General features: G+C 46.8%; 41 non-coding genes across 41 annotated transcripts; all 41 read right to left on the bottom strand.

Annotated features, from left to right (window-relative positions):
• Window positions 1–29: 29 nt before the first annotated feature.
• On the bottom strand, window positions 30–148 carry LOC146878944 (5S ribosomal RNA). Its single transcript, XR_014988782.1, has one exon. It is a non-coding gene; the product is annotated as a 5S ribosomal RNA (ribosomal RNA).
• A 218-nt stretch (window positions 149–366) lies between these two features.
• On the bottom strand, window positions 367–485 carry LOC146878943 (5S ribosomal RNA). Its single transcript, XR_014989064.1, has one exon. It is a non-coding gene; the product is annotated as a 5S ribosomal RNA (ribosomal RNA).
• Window positions 486–703: 218 nt separating this feature from the next.
• On the bottom strand, window positions 704–822 carry LOC146878942 (5S ribosomal RNA). The gene has a single exon (XR_014988781.1). It is a non-coding gene; the product is annotated as a 5S ribosomal RNA (ribosomal RNA).
• A 218-nt stretch (window positions 823–1,040) lies between these two features.
• On the bottom strand, window positions 1,041–1,159 carry LOC146878941 (5S ribosomal RNA). The gene has a single exon (XR_014989112.1). It is a non-coding gene; the product is annotated as a 5S ribosomal RNA (ribosomal RNA).
• Window positions 1,160–1,377: 218 nt separating this feature from the next.
• On the bottom strand, window positions 1,378–1,496 carry LOC146878940 (5S ribosomal RNA). Its single transcript, XR_014988780.1, has one exon. It is a non-coding gene; the product is annotated as a 5S ribosomal RNA (ribosomal RNA).
• A 218-nt stretch (window positions 1,497–1,714) lies between these two features.
• LOC146878939 (5S ribosomal RNA) lies at window positions 1,715–1,833 on the bottom strand. The gene has a single exon (XR_014989063.1). It is a non-coding gene; the product is annotated as a 5S ribosomal RNA (ribosomal RNA).
• A 218-nt stretch (window positions 1,834–2,051) lies between these two features.
• LOC146878938 (5S ribosomal RNA) lies at window positions 2,052–2,170 on the bottom strand. The gene has a single exon (XR_014988778.1). It is a non-coding gene; the product is annotated as a 5S ribosomal RNA (ribosomal RNA).
• Window positions 2,171–2,388: 218 nt separating this feature from the next.
• LOC146878937 (5S ribosomal RNA) lies at window positions 2,389–2,507 on the bottom strand. Its single transcript, XR_014989111.1, has one exon. It is a non-coding gene; the product is annotated as a 5S ribosomal RNA (ribosomal RNA).
• Window positions 2,508–2,725: 218 nt separating this feature from the next.
• LOC146878936 (5S ribosomal RNA) lies at window positions 2,726–2,844 on the bottom strand. Its single transcript, XR_014988777.1, has one exon. It is a non-coding gene; the product is annotated as a 5S ribosomal RNA (ribosomal RNA).
• Window positions 2,845–3,062: 218 nt separating this feature from the next.
• On the bottom strand, window positions 3,063–3,181 carry LOC146878935 (5S ribosomal RNA). Its single transcript, XR_014989062.1, has one exon. It is a non-coding gene; the product is annotated as a 5S ribosomal RNA (ribosomal RNA).
• Window positions 3,182–3,399: 218 nt separating this feature from the next.
• On the bottom strand, window positions 3,400–3,518 carry LOC146878934 (5S ribosomal RNA). Its single transcript, XR_014988776.1, has one exon. It is a non-coding gene; the product is annotated as a 5S ribosomal RNA (ribosomal RNA).
• Window positions 3,519–3,736: 218 nt separating this feature from the next.
• LOC146878933 (5S ribosomal RNA) lies at window positions 3,737–3,855 on the bottom strand. Its single transcript, XR_014989061.1, has one exon. It is a non-coding gene; the product is annotated as a 5S ribosomal RNA (ribosomal RNA).
• A 218-nt stretch (window positions 3,856–4,073) lies between these two features.
• LOC146878932 (5S ribosomal RNA) lies at window positions 4,074–4,192 on the bottom strand. Its single transcript, XR_014988970.1, has one exon. It is a non-coding gene; the product is annotated as a 5S ribosomal RNA (ribosomal RNA).
• Window positions 4,193–4,410: 218 nt separating this feature from the next.
• LOC146878931 (5S ribosomal RNA) lies at window positions 4,411–4,529 on the bottom strand. The gene has a single exon (XR_014989059.1). It is a non-coding gene; the product is annotated as a 5S ribosomal RNA (ribosomal RNA).
• A 218-nt stretch (window positions 4,530–4,747) lies between these two features.
• LOC146878930 (5S ribosomal RNA) lies at window positions 4,748–4,866 on the bottom strand. Its single transcript, XR_014988775.1, has one exon. It is a non-coding gene; the product is annotated as a 5S ribosomal RNA (ribosomal RNA).
• Window positions 4,867–5,084: 218 nt separating this feature from the next.
• LOC146878929 (5S ribosomal RNA) lies at window positions 5,085–5,203 on the bottom strand. The gene has a single exon (XR_014988774.1). It is a non-coding gene; the product is annotated as a 5S ribosomal RNA (ribosomal RNA).
• A 218-nt stretch (window positions 5,204–5,421) lies between these two features.
• On the bottom strand, window positions 5,422–5,540 carry LOC146878928 (5S ribosomal RNA). Its single transcript, XR_014989058.1, has one exon. It is a non-coding gene; the product is annotated as a 5S ribosomal RNA (ribosomal RNA).
• A 218-nt stretch (window positions 5,541–5,758) lies between these two features.
• On the bottom strand, window positions 5,759–5,877 carry LOC146878927 (5S ribosomal RNA). Its single transcript, XR_014988773.1, has one exon. It is a non-coding gene; the product is annotated as a 5S ribosomal RNA (ribosomal RNA).
• A 218-nt stretch (window positions 5,878–6,095) lies between these two features.
• On the bottom strand, window positions 6,096–6,214 carry LOC146878926 (5S ribosomal RNA). The gene has a single exon (XR_014989027.1). It is a non-coding gene; the product is annotated as a 5S ribosomal RNA (ribosomal RNA).
• Window positions 6,215–6,248: 34 nt separating this feature from the next.
• On the bottom strand, window positions 6,249–6,367 carry LOC146878925 (5S ribosomal RNA). The gene has a single exon (XR_014988772.1). It is a non-coding gene; the product is annotated as a 5S ribosomal RNA (ribosomal RNA).
• A 218-nt stretch (window positions 6,368–6,585) lies between these two features.
• On the bottom strand, window positions 6,586–6,704 carry LOC146878924 (5S ribosomal RNA). The gene has a single exon (XR_014988771.1). It is a non-coding gene; the product is annotated as a 5S ribosomal RNA (ribosomal RNA).
• Window positions 6,705–6,922: 218 nt separating this feature from the next.
• LOC146878923 (5S ribosomal RNA) lies at window positions 6,923–7,041 on the bottom strand. Its single transcript, XR_014989057.1, has one exon. It is a non-coding gene; the product is annotated as a 5S ribosomal RNA (ribosomal RNA).
• A 218-nt stretch (window positions 7,042–7,259) lies between these two features.
• Window positions 7,260–7,378, bottom strand: LOC146878922 (5S ribosomal RNA). The gene has a single exon (XR_014988770.1). It is a non-coding gene; the product is annotated as a 5S ribosomal RNA (ribosomal RNA).
• A 218-nt stretch (window positions 7,379–7,596) lies between these two features.
• On the bottom strand, window positions 7,597–7,715 carry LOC146878921 (5S ribosomal RNA). Its single transcript, XR_014988769.1, has one exon. It is a non-coding gene; the product is annotated as a 5S ribosomal RNA (ribosomal RNA).
• A 218-nt stretch (window positions 7,716–7,933) lies between these two features.
• On the bottom strand, window positions 7,934–8,052 carry LOC146878920 (5S ribosomal RNA). Its single transcript, XR_014988767.1, has one exon. It is a non-coding gene; the product is annotated as a 5S ribosomal RNA (ribosomal RNA).
• A 218-nt stretch (window positions 8,053–8,270) lies between these two features.
• On the bottom strand, window positions 8,271–8,389 carry LOC146878919 (5S ribosomal RNA). Its single transcript, XR_014988979.1, has one exon. It is a non-coding gene; the product is annotated as a 5S ribosomal RNA (ribosomal RNA).
• Window positions 8,390–8,607: 218 nt separating this feature from the next.
• On the bottom strand, window positions 8,608–8,726 carry LOC146878918 (5S ribosomal RNA). The gene has a single exon (XR_014989110.1). It is a non-coding gene; the product is annotated as a 5S ribosomal RNA (ribosomal RNA).
• Window positions 8,727–8,944: 218 nt separating this feature from the next.
• On the bottom strand, window positions 8,945–9,063 carry LOC146878917 (5S ribosomal RNA). The gene has a single exon (XR_014988766.1). It is a non-coding gene; the product is annotated as a 5S ribosomal RNA (ribosomal RNA).
• Window positions 9,064–9,281: 218 nt separating this feature from the next.
• Window positions 9,282–9,400, bottom strand: LOC146878916 (5S ribosomal RNA). The gene has a single exon (XR_014988765.1). It is a non-coding gene; the product is annotated as a 5S ribosomal RNA (ribosomal RNA).
• Window positions 9,401–9,618: 218 nt separating this feature from the next.
• LOC146878915 (5S ribosomal RNA) lies at window positions 9,619–9,737 on the bottom strand. Its single transcript, XR_014988764.1, has one exon. It is a non-coding gene; the product is annotated as a 5S ribosomal RNA (ribosomal RNA).
• A 218-nt stretch (window positions 9,738–9,955) lies between these two features.
• On the bottom strand, window positions 9,956–10,074 carry LOC146878914 (5S ribosomal RNA). Its single transcript, XR_014988763.1, has one exon. It is a non-coding gene; the product is annotated as a 5S ribosomal RNA (ribosomal RNA).
• Window positions 10,075–10,292: 218 nt separating this feature from the next.
• On the bottom strand, window positions 10,293–10,411 carry LOC146878913 (5S ribosomal RNA). The gene has a single exon (XR_014988761.1). It is a non-coding gene; the product is annotated as a 5S ribosomal RNA (ribosomal RNA).
• Window positions 10,412–10,629: 218 nt separating this feature from the next.
• Window positions 10,630–10,748, bottom strand: LOC146878912 (5S ribosomal RNA). Its single transcript, XR_014988760.1, has one exon. It is a non-coding gene; the product is annotated as a 5S ribosomal RNA (ribosomal RNA).
• A 218-nt stretch (window positions 10,749–10,966) lies between these two features.
• Window positions 10,967–11,085, bottom strand: LOC146878911 (5S ribosomal RNA). The gene has a single exon (XR_014988978.1). It is a non-coding gene; the product is annotated as a 5S ribosomal RNA (ribosomal RNA).
• A 218-nt stretch (window positions 11,086–11,303) lies between these two features.
• LOC146878910 (5S ribosomal RNA) lies at window positions 11,304–11,422 on the bottom strand. Its single transcript, XR_014988759.1, has one exon. It is a non-coding gene; the product is annotated as a 5S ribosomal RNA (ribosomal RNA).
• Window positions 11,423–11,640: 218 nt separating this feature from the next.
• Window positions 11,641–11,759, bottom strand: LOC146878909 (5S ribosomal RNA). The gene has a single exon (XR_014988758.1). It is a non-coding gene; the product is annotated as a 5S ribosomal RNA (ribosomal RNA).
• Window positions 11,760–11,977: 218 nt separating this feature from the next.
• LOC146878908 (5S ribosomal RNA) lies at window positions 11,978–12,096 on the bottom strand. The gene has a single exon (XR_014988757.1). It is a non-coding gene; the product is annotated as a 5S ribosomal RNA (ribosomal RNA).
• Window positions 12,097–12,314: 218 nt separating this feature from the next.
• LOC146878907 (5S ribosomal RNA) lies at window positions 12,315–12,433 on the bottom strand. Its single transcript, XR_014988977.1, has one exon. It is a non-coding gene; the product is annotated as a 5S ribosomal RNA (ribosomal RNA).
• Window positions 12,434–12,651: 218 nt separating this feature from the next.
• On the bottom strand, window positions 12,652–12,770 carry LOC146878906 (5S ribosomal RNA). The gene has a single exon (XR_014988755.1). It is a non-coding gene; the product is annotated as a 5S ribosomal RNA (ribosomal RNA).
• A 218-nt stretch (window positions 12,771–12,988) lies between these two features.
• On the bottom strand, window positions 12,989–13,107 carry LOC146878905 (5S ribosomal RNA). The gene has a single exon (XR_014988754.1). It is a non-coding gene; the product is annotated as a 5S ribosomal RNA (ribosomal RNA).
• A 218-nt stretch (window positions 13,108–13,325) lies between these two features.
• On the bottom strand, window positions 13,326–13,444 carry LOC146878904 (5S ribosomal RNA). The gene has a single exon (XR_014988753.1). It is a non-coding gene; the product is annotated as a 5S ribosomal RNA (ribosomal RNA).
• Between the last annotated feature and the right edge of the window lie 51 nt (window positions 13,445–13,495).

Genomic DNA, 13,495 nt, shown 5'->3' with positions numbered 1-13,495 from the left:
AACGTGGGAAAAGAAAATAACGTAAAAAAGAGGTGCAACACGAGGACTTCCCAGGAGGTCACCCATCCTAGTACTACTCTCGCCCAAGCACGCTTAACTGCGGAGTTCTGATGGGATCCGGTGCATTAGTGCTGGTATGATCGCACCTGTGAAGTATTGCACGATCAATGTACATATGGGTTTCGCATTGGGCCTAAGTTTGAACACTTGGCGCGGCGCGGGGGCACGGGGACGTGAGGTGGGTTGTTTTGGTCTGAAGAGATTTTGGTAGTAGTCAGTTGGAATGATTTAGGTGATAATTTAGGATTTGATTGCAAAAGAAAACAGTGATGAAAAGAACGTGGGAAAAGAAAATAACGTAAAAAAGAGGTGCAACACGAGGACTTCCCAGGAGGTCACCCATCCTAGTACTACTCTCGCCCATGCACGCTTAACTGCGAAGTTCTGATGGGATCCGGTGCATTAGTGCTGGTATGATCGCACCTGTGAAGTATTGCACGATCAATGTACATATGGGTTTCGCATTGGGCCTAAGTTTGAACACTTGGCGCGGCGCGGGGGCACGGGGACGTGAGGTGGGTTGTTTTGGTCTGAAGAGATTTTGGTAGTAGTCAGTTGGAATGATTTAGGTGATAATTTAGGATTTGATTGCAAAAGAAAACAGTGATGAAAAGAACGTGGGAAAAGAAAATAACGTAAAAAAGAGGTGCAACACGAGGACTTCCCAGGAGGTCACCCATCCTAGTACTACTCTCGCCCAAGCACGCTTAACTGCGGAGTTCTGATGGGATCCGGTGCATTAGTGCTGGTATGATCGCACCTGTGAAGTATTGCACGATCAATGTACATATGGGTTTCGCATTGGGCCTAAGTTTGAACACTTGGCGCGGCGCGGGGGCACGGGGAGGTGAGGTGGGTTGTTTTGGTCTGAAGAGATTTTGGTAGTAGTCAGTTGGAATGATTTAGGTGATAATTTAGGATTTGATTGCAAAAGAAAACAGTGATGAAAAGAACGTGGGAAAAGAAAATAACGTAAAAAAGAGGTGCAACACGAGGACTTCCCAGGAGGTCACCCATCCTAGTACTACTCTCGCCGAAGCACGCTTAACTGCGGAGTTCTGATGGGATCCGGTGCATTAGTGCTGGTATGATCGCACCTGTGAAGTATTGCACGATCAATGTACATATGGGTTTCGCATTGGGCCTAAGTTTGAACACTTGGCGCGGCGCGGGGGCACGGGGACGTGAGGTGGGTTGTTTTGGTCTGAAGAGATTTTGGTAGTAGTCAGTTGGAATGATTTAGGTGATAATTTAGGATTTGATTGCAAAAGAAAACAGTGATGAAAAGAACGTGGGAAAAGAAAATAACGTAAAAAAGAGGTGCAACACGAGGACTTCCCAGGAGGTCACCCATCCTAGTACTACTCTCGCCCAAGCACGCTTAACTGCGGAGTTCTGATGGGATCCGGTGCATTAGTGCTGGTATGATCGCACCTGTGAAGTATTGCACGATCAATGTACATATGGGTTTCGCATTGGGCCTAAGTTTGAACACTTGGCGCGGCGCGGGGGCACGGGGACGTGAGGTGGGTTGTTTTGGTCTGAAGAGATTTTGGTAGTAGTCAGTTGGAATGATTTAGGTGATAATTTAGGATTTGATTGCAAAAGAAAACAGTGATGAAAAGAACGTGGGAAAAGAAAATAACGTAAAAAAGAGGTGCAACACGAGGACTTCCCAGGAGGTCACCCATCCTAGTACTACTCTCGCCCATGCACGCTTAACTGCGAAGTTCTGATGGGATCCGGTGCATTAGTGCTGGTATGATCGCACCTGTGAAGTATTGCACGATCAATGTACATATGGGTTTCGCATTGGGCCTAAGTTTGAACACTTGGCGCGGCGCGGGGGCACGGGGACGTGAGGTGGGTTGTTTTGGTCTGAAGAGATTTTGGTAGTAGTCAGTTGGAATGATTTAGGTGATAATTTAGGATTTGATTGCAAAAGAAAACAGTGATGAAAAGAACGTGGGAAAAGAAAATAACGTAAAAAAGAGGTGCAACACGAGGACTTCCCAGGAGGTCACCCATCCTAGTACTACTCTCGCCCAAGCACGCTTAACTGCGGAGTTCTGATGGGATCCGGTGCATTAGTGCTGGTATGATCGCACCTGTGAAGTATTGCACGATCAATGTACATATGGGTTTCGCATTGGGCCTAAGTTTGAACACTTGGCGCGGCGCGGGGGCACGGGGAGGTGAGGTGGGTTGTTTTGGTCTGAAGAGATTTTGGTAGTAGTCAGTTGGAATGATTTAGGTGATAATTTAGGATTTGATTGCAAAAGAAAACAGTGATGAAAAGAACGTGGGAAAAGAAAATAACGTAAAAAAGAGGTGCAACACGAGGACTTCCCAGGAGGTCACCCATCCTAGTACTACTCTCGCCGAAGCACGCTTAACTGCGGAGTTCTGATGGGATCCGGTGCATTAGTGCTGGTATGATCGCACCTGTGAAGTATTGCACGATCAATGTACATATGGGTTTCGCATTGGGCCTAAGTTTGAACACTTGGCGCGGCGCGGGGGCACGGGGACGTGAGGTGGGTTGTTTTGGTCTGAAGAGATTTTGGTAGTAGTCAGTTGGAATGATTTAGGTGATAATTTAGGATTTGATTGCAAAAGAAAACAGTGATGAAAAGAACGTGGGAAAAGAAAATAACGTAAAAAAGAGGTGCAACACGAGGACTTCCCAGGAGGTCACCCATCCTAGTACTACTCTCGCCCAAGCACGCTTAACTGCGGAGTTCTGATGGGATCCGGTGCATTAGTGCTGGTATGATCGCACCTGTGAAGTATTGCACGATCAATGTACATATGGGTTTCGCATTGGGCCTAAGTTTGAACACTTGGCGCGGCGCGGGGGCACGGGGACGTGAGGTGGGTTGTTTTGGTCTGAAGAGATTTTGGTAGTAGTCAGTTGGAATGATTTAGGTGATAATTTAGGATTTGATTGCAAAAGAAAACAGTGATGAAAAGAACGTGGGAAAAGAAAATAACGTAAAAAAGAGGTGCAACACGAGGACTTCCCAGGAGGTCACCCATCCTAGTACTACTCTCGCCCATGCACGCTTAACTGCGAAGTTCTGATGGGATCCGGTGCATTAGTGCTGGTATGATCGCACCTGTGAAGTATTGCACGATCAATGTACATATGGGTTTCGCATTGGGCCTAAGTTTGAACACTTGGCGCGGCGCGGGGGCACGGGGAGGTGAGGTGGGTTGTTTTGGTCTGAAGAGATTTTGGTAGTAGTCAGTTGGAATGATTTAGGTGATAATTTAGGATTTGATTGCAAAAGAAAACAGTGATGAAAAGAACGTGGGAAAAGAAAATAACGTAAAAAAGAGGTGCAACACGAGGACTTCCCAGGAGGTCACCCATCCTAGTACTACTCTCGCCCAAGCACGCTTAACTGCGGAGTTCTGATGGGATCCGGTGCATTAGTGCTGGTATGATCGCACCTGTGAAGTATTGCACGATCAATGTACATATGGGTTTCGCATTGGGCCTAAGTTTGAACACTTGGCGCGGCGCGGGGGCACGGGGACGTGAGGTGGGTTGTTTTGGTCTGAAGAGATTTTGGTAGTAGTCAGTTGGAATGATTTAGGTGATAATTTAGGATTTGATTGCAAAAGAAAACAGTGATGAAAAGAACGTGGGAAAAGAAAATAACGTAAAAAAGAGGTGCAACACGAGGACTTCCCAGGAGGTCACCCATCCTAGTACTACTCTCGCCCATGCACGCTTAACTGCGAAGTTCTGATGGGATCCGGTGCATTAGTGCTGGTATGATCGCACCTGTGAAGTATTGCACGATCAATGTACATATGGGTTTCGCATTGGGCCTAAGTTTGAACACTTGGCGCGGCGCGGGGGCACGGGGACGTGAGGTGGGTTGTTTTGGCCTGAAGAGATTTTGGTAGTAGTCAGTTGGAATGATTTAGGTGATAATTTAGGATTTGATTGCAAAAGAAAACAGTGATGAAAAGAACGTGGGAAAAGAAAATAACGTAAAAAAGAGGTGCAACACGAGGACTTCCCAGGAGGTCACCCATTCTAGTACTACTCTCGCCCAAGCACGCTTAACTGCGGAGTTCTGATGGGATCCGGTGCATTAGTGCTGGTATGATCGCACCTGTGAAGTATTGCACGATCAATGTACATATGGGTTTCGCATTGGGCCTAAGTTTGAACACTTGGCGCGGCGCGGGGGCACGGGGACGTGAGGTGGGTTGTTTTGGTCTGAAGAGATTTTGGTAGTAGTCAGTTGGAATGATTTAGGTGATAATTTAGGATTTGATTGCAAAAGAAAACAGTGATGAAAAGAACGTGGGAAAAGAAAATAACGTAAAAAAGAGGTGCAACACGAGGACTTCCCAGGAGGTCACCCATCCTAGTACTACTCTCGCCCATGCACGCTTAACTGCGAAGTTCTGATGGGATCCGGTGCATTAGTGCTGGTATGATCGCACCTGTGAAGTATTGCACGATCAATGTACATATGGGTTTCGCATTGGGCCTAAGTTTGAACACTTGGCGCGGCGCGGGGGCACGGGGACGTGAGGTGGGTTGTTTTGGTCTGAAGAGATTTTGGTAGTAGTCAGTTGGAATGATTTAGGTGATAATTTAGGATTTGATTGCAAAAGAAAACAGTGATGAAAAGAACGTGGGAAAAGAAAATAACGTAAAAAAGAGGTGCAACACGAGGACTTCCCAGGAGGTCACCCATCCTAGTACTACTCTCGCCCAAGCACGCTTAACTGCGGAGTTCTGATGGGATCCGGTGCATTAGTGCTGGTATGATCGCACCTGTGAAGTATTGCACGATCAATGTACATATGGGTTTCGCATTGGGCCTAAGTTTGAACACTTGGCGCGGCGCGGGGGCACGGGGACGTGAGGTGGGTTGTTTTGGTCTGAAGAGATTTTGGTAGTAGTCAGTTGGAATGATTTAGGTGATAATTTAGGATTTGATTGCAAAAGAAAACAGTGATGAAAAGAACGTGGGAAAAGAAAATAACGTAAAAAAGAGGTGCAACACGAGGACTTCCCAGGAGGTCACCCATCCTAGTACTACTCTCGCCCAAGCACGCTTAACTGCGGAGTTCTGATGGGATCCGGTGCATTAGTGCTGGTATGATCGCACCTGTGAAGTATTGCACGATCAATGTACATATGGGTTTCGCATTGGGCCTAAGTTTGAACACTTGGCGCGGCGCGGGGGCACGGGGACGTGAGGTGGGTTGTTTTGGTCTGAAGAGATTTTGGTAGTAGTCAGTTGGAATGATTTAGGTGATAATTTAGGATTTGATTGCAAAAGAAAACAGTGATGAAAAGAACGTGGGAAAAGAAAATAACGTAAAAAAGAGGTGCAACACGAGGACTTCCCAGGAGGTCACCCATCCTAGTACTACTCTCGCCCATGCACGCTTAACTGCGAAGTTCTGATGGGATCCGGTGCATTAGTGCTGGTATGATCGCACCTGTGAAGTATTGCACGATCAATGTACATATGGGTTTCGCATTGGGCCTAAGTTTGAACACTTGGCGCGGCGCGGGGGCACGGGGAGGTGAGGTGGGTTGTTTTGGTCTGAAGAGATTTTGGTAGTAGTCAGTTGGAATGATTTAGGTGATAATTTAGGATTTGATTGCAAAAGAAAACAGTGATGAAAAGAACGTGGGAAAAGAAAATAACGTAAAAAAGAGGTGCAACACGAGGACTTCCCAGGAGGTCACCCATCCTAGTACTACTCTCGCCCAAGCACGCTTAACTGCGGAGTTCTGATGGGATCCGGTGCATTAGTGCTGGTATGATCGCACCTGTGAAGTATTGCACGATCAATGTACATATGGGTTTCGCATTGGGCCTAAGTTTGAACACTTGGCGCGGCGCGGGGGCACGGGGACGTGAGGTGGGTTGTTTTGGTCTGAAGAGATTTTGGTAGTAGTCAGTTGGAATGATTTAGGTGACAATTTAGGATTTGATTGCAAAAGAAAACAGTGATGAAAAGAACGTGGGAAAAGAAAATAACGTAAAAAAGAGGTGCAACACGAGGACTTCCCAGGAGGTCACCCATCCTAGTACTACTCTCGCCCAAGCACGCTTAACTGCGAAGTTCTGATGGGATCCGGTGCATTAGTGCTGGTATGATCGCACCTGTGAAGTATTGGGAAAAGAAAATAACGTAAAAAAGAGGTGCAACACGAGGACTTCCCAGGAGGTCACCCATCCTAGTACTACTCTCGCCCAAGCACGCTTAACTGCGGAGTTCTGATGGGATCCGGTGCATTAGTGCTGGTATGATCGCACCTGTGAAGTATTGCACGATCAATGTACATATGGGTTTCGCATTGGGCCTAAGTTTGAACACTTGGCGCGGCGCGGGGGCACGGGGACGTGAGGTGGGTTGTTTTGGTCTGAAGAGATTTTGGTAGTAGTCAGTTGGAATGATTTAGGTGATAATTTAGGATTTGATTGCAAAAGAAAACAGTGATGAAAAGAACGTGGGAAAAGAAAATAACGTAAAAAAGAGGTGCAACACGAGGACTTCCCAGGAGGTCACCCATCCTAGTACTACTCTCGCCCAAGCACGCTTAACTGCGGAGTTCTGATGGGATCCGGTGCATTAGTGCTGGTATGATCGCACCTGTGAAGTATTGCACGATCAATGTACATATGGGTTTCGCATTGGGCCTAAGTTTGAACACTTGGCGCGGCGCGGGGGCACGGGGACGTGAGGTGGGTTGTTTTGGTCTGAAGAGATTTTGGTAGTAGTCAGTTGGAATGATTTAGGTGATAATTTAGGATTTGATTGCAAAAGAAAACAGTGATGAAAAGAACGTGGGAAAAGAAAATAACGTAAAAAAGAGGTGCAACACGAGGACTTCCCAGGAGGTCACCCATCCTAGTACTACTCTCGCCCATGCACGCTTAACTGCGAAGTTCTGATGGGATCCGGTGCATTAGTGCTGGTATGATCGCACCTGTGAAGTATTGCACGATCAATGTACATATGGGTTTCGCATTGGGCCTAAGTTTGAACACTTGGCGCGGCGCGGGGGCACGGGGAGGTGAGGTGGGTTGTTTTGGTCTGAAGAGATTTTGGTAGTAGTCAGTTGGAATGATTTAGGTGATAATTTAGGATTTGATTGCAAAAGAAAACAGTGATGAAAAGAACGTGGGAAAAGAAAATAACGTAAAAAAGAGGTGCAACACGAGGACTTCCCAGGAGGTCACCCATCCTAGTACTACTCTCGCCCAAGCACGCTTAACTGCGGAGTTCTGATGGGATCCGGTGCATTAGTGCTGGTATGATCGCACCTGTGAAGTATTGCACGATCAATGTACATATGGGTTTCGCATTGGGCCTAAGTTTGAACACTTGGCGCGGCGCGGGGGCACGGGGACGTGAGGTGGGTTGTTTTGGTCTGAAGAGATTTTGGTAGTAGTCAGTTGGAATGATTTAGGTGATAATTTAGGATTTGATTGCAAAAGAAAACAGTGATGAAAAGAACGTGGGAAAAGAAAATAACGTAAAAAAGAGGTGCAACACGAGGACTTCCCAGGAGGTCACCCATCCTAGTACTACTCTCGCCCAAGCACGCTTAACTGCGGAGTTCTGATGGGATCCGGTGCATTAGTGCTGGTATGATCGCACCTGTGAAGTATTGCACGATCAATATACATATGGGTTTCGCATTGGGCCTAAGTTTGAACACTTGGCGCGGCGCGGGGGCACGGGGACGTGAGGTGGGTTGTTTTGGTCTGAAGAGATTTTGGTAGTAGTCAGTTGGAATGATTTAGGTGATAATTTAGGATTTGATTGCAAAAGAAAACAGTGATGAAAAGAACGTGGGAAAAGAAAATAACGTAAAAAAGAGGTGCAACACGAGGACTTCCCAGGAGGTCACCCATCCTAGTACTACTCTCGCCCAAGCACGCTTAACTGCGGAGTTCTGATGGGATCCGGTGCATTAGTGCTGGTATGATCGCACCTGTGAAGTATTGCACGATCAATGTACATATGGGTTTCGCATTGGGCCTAAGTTTGAACACTTGGCGCGGCGCGGGGGCACGGGGACGTGAGGTGGGTTGTTTTGGTCTGAAGAGATTTTGGTAGTAGTCAGTTGGAATGATTTAGGTGATAATTTAGGATTTGATTGCAAAAGAAAACAGTGATGAAAAGAACGTGGGAAAAGAAAATAACGTAAAAAAGAGGTGCAACACGAGGACTTCCCAGGAGGTCACCCATCCTAGTACTACTCTCGCCCAAGCACGCTTAACTGCAGAGTTCTGATGGGATCCGGTGCATTAGTGCTGGTATGATCGCACCTGTGAAGTATTGCACGATCAATGTACATATGGGTTTCGCATTGGGCCTAAGTTTGAACACTTGGCGCGGCGCGGGGGCACGGGGAGGTGAGGTGGGTTGTTTTGGTCTGAAGAGATTTTGGTAGTAGTCAGTTGGAATGATTTAGGTGATAATTTAGGATTTGATTGCAAAAGAAAACAGTGATGAAAAGAACGTGGGAAAAGAAAATAACGTAAAAAAGAGGTGCAACACGAGGACTTCCCAGGAGGTCACCCATCCTAGTACTACTCTCGCCGAAGCACGCTTAACTGCGGAGTTCTGATGGGATCCGGTGCATTAGTGCTGGTATGATCGCACCTGTGAAGTATTGCACGATCAATGTACATATGGGTTTCGCATTGGGCCTAAGTTTGAACACTTGGCGCGGCGCGGGGGCACGGGGACGTGAGGTGGGTTGTTTTGGTCTGAAGAGATTTTGGTAGTAGTCAGTTGGAATGATTTAGGTGATAATTTAGGATTTGATTGCAAAAGAAAACAGTGATGAAAAGAACGTGGGAAAAGAAAATAACGTAAAAAAGAGGTGCAACACGAGGACTTCCCAGGAGGTCACCCATCCTAGTACTACTCTCGCCCAAGCACGCTTAACTGCGGAGTTCTGATGGGATCCGGTGCATTAGTGCTGGTATGATCGCACCTGTGAAGTATTGCACGATCAATGTACATATGGGTTTCGCATTGGGCCTAAGTTTGAACACTTGGCACGGCGCGGGGGCACGGGGACGTGAGGTGGGTTGTTTTGGTCTGAAGAGATTTTGGTAGTAGTCAGTTGGAATGATTTAGGTGATAATTTAGGATTTGATTGCAAAAGAAAATAGTGATGAAAAGAACGTGGGAAAAGAAAATAACGTAAAAAAGAGGTGCAACACGAGGACTTCCCAGGAGGTCACCCATCCTAGTACTACTCTCGCCCAAGCACGCTTAACTGCGGAGTTCTGATGGGATCCGGTGCATTAGTGCTGGTATGATCGCACCTGTGAAGTATTGCACGATCAATGTACATATGGGTTTCGCATTGGGCCTAAGTTTGAACACTTGGCGCGGCGCGGGGGCACGGGGACGTGAGGTGGGTTGTTTTGGTCTGAAGAGATTTTGGTAGTAGTCAGTTGGAATGATTTAGGTGATAATTTAGGATTTGATTGCAAAAGAAAACAGTGATGAAAAGAACGTGGGAAAAGAAAATAACGTAAAAAAGAGGTGCAACACGAGGACTTCCCAGGAGGTCACCCATCCTAGTACTACTCTCGCCCAAGCACGCTTAACTGCGGAGTTCTGATGGGATCCGGTGCATTAGTGCTGGTATGATCGCACCTGTGAAGTATTGCACGATCAATGTACATATGGGTTTCGCATTGGGCCTAAGTTTGAACACTTGGCGCGGCGCGGGGGCACGGGGACGTGAGGTGGGTTGTTTTGGTCTGAAGAGATTTTGGTAGTAGTCAGTTGGAATGATTTAGGTGATAATTTAGGATTTGATTGCAAAAGAAAACAGTGATGAAAAGAACGTGGGAAAAGAAAATAACGTAAAAAAGAGGTGCAACACGAGGACTTCCCAGGAGGTCACCCATCCTAGTACTACTCTCGCCCAAGCACGCTTAACTGCGGAGTTCTGATGGGATCCGGTGCATTAGTGCTGGTATGATCGCACCTGTGAAGTATTGCACGATCAATGTACATATGGGTTTCGCATTGGGCCTAAGTTTGAACACTTGGCGCGGCGCGGGGGCACGGGGACGTGAGGTGGGTTGTTTTGGTCTGAAGAGATTTTGGTAGTAGTCAGTTGGAATGATTTAGGTGATAATTTAGGATTTGATTGCAAAAGAAAACAGTGATGAAAAGAACGTGGGAAAAGAAAATAACGTAAAAAAGAGGTGCAACACGAGGACTTCCCAGGAGGTCACCCATCCTAGTACTACTCTCGCCCAAGCACGCTTAACTGCGGAGTTCTGATGGGATCCGGTGCATTAGTGCTGGTATGATCGCACCTGTGAAGTATTGCACGATCAATATACATATGGGTTTCGCATTGGGCCTAAGTTTGAACACTTGGCGCGGCGCGGGGGCACGGGGACGTGAGGTGGGTTGTTTTGGTCTGAAGAGATTTTGGTAGTAGTCAGTTGGAATGATTTAGGTGATAATTTAGGATTTGATTGCAAAAGAAAACAGTGATGAAAAGAACGTGGGAAAAGAAAATAACGTAAAAAAGAGGTGCAACACGAGGACTTCCCAGGAGGTCACCCATCCTAGTACTACTCTCGCCCAAGCACGCTTAACTGCGGAGTTCTGATGGGATCCGGTGCATTAGTGCTGGTATGATCGCACCTGTGAAGTATTGCACGATCAATGTACATATGGGTTTCGCATTGGGCCTAAGTTTGAACACTTGGCGCGGCGCGGGGGCACGGGGACGTGAGGTGGGTTGTTTTGGTCTGAAGAGATTTTGGTAGTAGTCAGTTGGAATGATTTAGGTGATAATTTAGGATTTGATTGCAAAAGAAAACAGTGATGAAAAGAACGTGGGAAAAGAAAATAACGTAAAAAAGAGGTGCAACACGAGGACTTCCCAGGAGGTCACCCATCCTAGTACTACTCTCGCCCAAGCACGCTTAACTGCAGAGTTCTGATGGGATCCGGTGCATTAGTGCTGGTATGATCGCACCTGTGAAGTATTGCACGATCAATGTACATATGGGTTTCGCATTGGGCCTAAGTTTGAACACTTGGCGCGGCGCGGGGGCACGGGGAGGTGAGGTGGGTTGTTTTGGTCTGAAGAGATTTTGGTAGTAGTCAGTTGGAATGATTTAGGTGATAATTTAGGATTTGATTGCAAAAGAAAACAGTGATGAAAAGAACGTGGGAAAAGAAAATAACGTAAAAAAGAGGTGCAACACGAGGACTTCCCAGGAGGTCACCCATCCTAGTACTACTCTCGCCCAAGCACGCTTAACTGCGGAGTTCTGATGGGATCCGGTGCATTAGTGCTGGTATGATCGCACCTGTGAAGTATTGCACGATCAATGTACATATGGGTTTCGCATTGGGCCTAAGTTTGAACACTTGGCGCGGCGCGGGGGCACGGGGACGTGAGGTGGGTTGTTTTGGTCTGAAGAGATTTTGGTAGTAGTCAGTTGGAATGATTTAGGTGATAATTTAGGATTTGATTGCAAAAGAAAACAGTGATGAAAAGAACGTGGGAAAAGAAAATAACGTAAAAAAGAGGTGCAACACGAGGACTTCCCAGGAGGTCACCCATCCTAGTACTACTCTCGCCCAAGCACGCTTAACTGCGGAGTTCTGATGGGATCCGGTGCATTAGTGCTGGTATGATCGCACCTGTGAAGTATTGCACGATCAATATACATATGGGTTTCGCATTGGGCCTAAGTTTGAACACTTGGCGCGGCGCGGGGGCACGGGGACGTGAGGTGGGTTGTTTTGGTCTGAAGAGATTTTGGTAGTAGTCAGTTGGAATGATTTAGGTGATAATTTAGGATTTGATTGCAAAAGAAAACAGTGATGAAAAGAACGTGGGAAAAGAAAATAACGTAAAAAAGAGGTGCAACACGAGGACTTCCCAGGAGGTCACCCATCCTAGTACTACTCTCGCCCAAGCACGCTTAACTGCGGAGTTCTGATGGGATCCGGTGCATTAGTGCTGGTATGATCGCACCTGTGAAGTATTGCACGATCAATGTACATATGGGTTTCGCATTGGGCCTAAGTTTGAACACTTGGCGCGGCGCGGGGGCACGGGGACGTGAGGTGGGTTGTTTTGGTCTGAAGAGATTTTGGTAGTAGTCAGTTGGAATGATTTAGGTGATAATTTAGGATTTGATTGCAAAAGAAAACAGTGATGAAAAGAACGTGGGAAAAGAAAATAACGTAAAAAAGAGGTGCAACACGAGGACTTCCCAGGAGGTCACCCATCCTAGTACTACTCTCGCCCAAGCACGCTTAACTGCAGAGTTCTGATGGGATCCGGTGCATTAGTGCTGGTATGATCGCACCTGTGAAGTATTGCACGATCAATGTACATATGGGTTTCGCATTGGGCCTAAGTTTGAACACTTGGCGCGGCGCGGGGGCACGGGGAGGTGAGGTGGGTTGTTTTGGTCTGAAGAGATTTTGGTAGTAGTCAGTTGGAATGATTTAGGTGATAATTTAGGATTTGATTGCAAAAGAAAACAGTGATGAAAAGAACGTTGGAAAAGAAAATAACGTAAAAAAGAGGTGCAACACGAGGACTTCCCAGGAGGTCACCCATCCTAGTACTACTCTCGCCCAAGCACGCTTAACTGCGGAGTTCTGATGGGATCCGGTGCATTAGTGCTGGTATGATCGCACCTGTGAAGTATTGCACGATCAATGTACATATGGGTTTCGCATTGGGCCTAAGTTTGAACACTTGGCGCGGCGCGGGGGCACGGGGACGTGAGGTGGGTTGTTTTGGTCTGAAGAGATTTTGGTAGTAGTCAGTTGGAATGATTTAGGTGATAATTTAGGATTTGATTGCAAAAGAAAACAGTGATGAAAAGAACGTGGGAAAAGAAAATAACGTAAAAAAGAGGTGCAACACGAGGACTTCCCAGGAGGTCACCCATCCTAGTACTACTCTCGCCCAAGCACGCTTAACTGCGGAGTTCTGATGGGATCCGGTGCATTAGTGCTGGTATGATCGCACCTGTGAAGTATTGCACGATCAATGTACATATGGGTTTCGCATTGGGCCTAAGTTTGAACACTTGGCGCGGCGCGGGGGCACGGGGACGTGAGGTGGGTTGTTTTGGTCTGAAGAGATTTTGGTAGTAGTCAGTTGGAATGATTTAGGTGATAATTTAGGATTTGATTGCAAAAGAAAACAGTGATGAAAAGAACGTGGGAAAAGAAAATAACGTAAAAAAGAGGTGCAACACGAGGACTTCCCAGGAGGTCACCCATCCTAGTACTACTCTCGCCCAAGCACGCTTAACTGCGGAGTTCTGATGGGATCCGGTGCATTAGTGCTGGTATGATCGCACCTGTGAAGTATTGCACGATCAATGTACATATGGGTTTCGCATTGGGCCTAAGT

The sequence above is a fragment of the Vigna unguiculata genome, unplaced genomic scaffold, assembly GCF_037176805.1.
Source record: "Vigna unguiculata cultivar grain cowpea cultivar isolate G323 ecotype 2 unplaced genomic scaffold, ASM3717680v1 ptg000026l_ERROPOS8192196, whole genome shotgun sequence".
NCBI classification, from domain to species: Eukaryota; Viridiplantae; Streptophyta; class Magnoliopsida; order Fabales; family Fabaceae; genus Vigna; species Vigna unguiculata.
Note: the sequence above shows the minus strand (reverse complement) of the source record. Positions and strands in the feature narration are given on the sequence as shown.